This window comes from Gossypium hirsutum, chromosome A11, assembly GCF_007990345.1.
Source record: "Gossypium hirsutum isolate 1008001.06 chromosome A11, Gossypium_hirsutum_v2.1, whole genome shotgun sequence".
NCBI classification, from domain to species: Eukaryota; Viridiplantae; Streptophyta; class Magnoliopsida; order Malvales; family Malvaceae; genus Gossypium; species Gossypium hirsutum.
Genome location: NC_053434.1, coordinates 102,227,498 through 102,229,843, shown reverse-complemented (window position 1 = coordinate 102,229,843; position 2,346 = coordinate 102,227,498).

Sequence of the window (2,346 nt, the reverse complement as noted above, 5' to 3'; positions counted from 1 at the left end):
TTCCCCAGCGGACAATGTAGCAAGATTGATTGAAAATTACAAAATTCAGCGCCTTAATCCCCTAAGCAGTAGGGTAACAGGTTAAATTTGCAGATCTTATCTCCCTAAGCAGTAGTGGAACAGATCAAAGACTCACCGTAACCCCCTAAGCAGTAGGGTAACAGGCTAAAATTACAGATCTTATCTCCCTAAGCAGTAGTGGAACAAATCAACGGCCACTCGCCTTAATCCCCTAAGCAGTAAGGTAACAGGTCAAAATTGTGGATCTTATCTCCCTAAGCAGTAGCGGAGCAGATCGAAGATGCGACTTAACCCCTTAAGCCGTAGGGTAACAGGTTAAAGCATAGCAGATCTGGCCTTCAGATGTTTATACTGAAGCAAGATCCAAGATGGTTTGGCATCCTTGTGCTTACAAGGAACAAATCAAAGACATAGCTGATTTGGCTTTCACATGCTTATGATGAAGCAAATCTAAGATGATTTGGCATCTCTGTATTTTCAGAGAACAAATCGAAGTTTGGCGTCTCCATATTCGACGGAGGGCAGACACATAGCAGATCTGGCCTTCAGATGTTTATACTGAAGCAAGATCCAAGATGGTTTGGCATCCTTGTGCTTACAAGGAACAAATCGAAGACATAGCTGATTTGGCTTTCACGTGTTTACGTTGAAGCAAGTCTAAGATGATTTGGCATCTCTGTATTGTCAGAGAACAAATCGAAGTTTGGCGTCTCCATATTCGACGGAGGGCAGACACATAGCAGATCTGGCCTTCAGATGTTTATACTGAAGCAAGATCCAAGATGGTTTGGCATCCTTGTGCTTACAAGGAACAAATCGAAGACATAGCTGATTTGGCTTTCACGTGTTTATGTTGAAACAAGTCTAAGATGATTTGGCATCTCTGTATTGTCAGAGAACAAATCAAAGTTTGGCGTCTCCATATTCGACGGAGGACAGACATATAGCAGATCTAACCTTCAGATGATTAGACTGAAGCAGATCCAAGATGGTTTGGTATCCTTGTGCTTACAAGGAGTAAATCGAAGACATAGCTGATTTGGCTTTCACGTGTTTACGCTGAAGCAAATCTAAGATGATTTGGCATCTCTGTATTATCAGGGAACAAATTGAAGAAGCAGATTTGGCGTCTCTATGTTCGATGGAGAGCAGATCGAAGATATCAACATGACAATCATGAGTTTGCAAGAAGCAGTTGAAGCCGTCAAGAGGCCATTTAAAGAAGATCAAGAACTCAAGACTCGGCAAGACCGGGCAAAATTGGTATTTTTATAGTCTTTGCTCCATTCCTGTTACACAGCAATAAGCAAAGAGGGGCAGCTGTAGACACTCAATTTTGCCCAGGCCCAAAAATAAGTCCAAAAATAATAACCCCCCAAAAAAAACGAAGTCCAAGTTCAGTCCAAAATTACAAATATAATTTGGCCCGATCGGAATGGCGCATTACTTGAAAAGATTTAAGGCCCATCTACAAGTTTGACTCATATGGAAATATAATCTTCAATGATATGCAATCTTAGATGTGATATGGAATCTTAGATATGATACAATCTTAGATATGATTGCAATCTTAGATATGATACAATCTTAGATATGATTGCAATCTTAGATATGATATACAATCTTAGAAGATATGATTTTGTAATCTTGGAGATTTAATTTGTAGATATCCTTTAATCTTAACCGTTGATGTAATTGATCTGTACCATTGGATTTGGGGAGGCTCAACTATAAATAGAGGCCTCTCCCCTCATTGTAAAACAACTTGACTTCACTTGAGTTTTAGGAAGCAATAAGAATTCTTGAGAGCATTCACTCAAATTTCTCTCCCTCTTGCGTTCTTATTTTCTACGGTTTGTTCTTATTTATTCTTTGTTCATCTTCGTTTTCAACCTTTTTATTTAATCCCTATCTCCTTAATTTTTTAATTCTCTTTTATATTTTATTTTTTAATAATTTTAGTATTTATATCAAATTATTTTTTTATTAAATTCTATATTATTCATTGTTTTAAAAAAATATTTCATTTAATTCAAAAAGTTTTTTCTTAAATAAGGCAATGTTTGGTGTTTAGAAATTTAGAAAATAGTGCCCTAACATGCTGGGTTGTGATTTTTTTTTTGTTTGACTAAATAACCAAATATCCTTTTAATAAATTTTCAAAATCATGAGATAATTTTAGTTATGAGGATTTAAAACATCGTGTCCTAACATGTTGGATGTGATGTTTGTATACTTTCAGAACAAAGGAATCTCAAGTTTCAACTTTAAATTGTTCAAGTTTTAAAATCTTTTCAAATTTTCTGACATTAAGACAAAAAATTA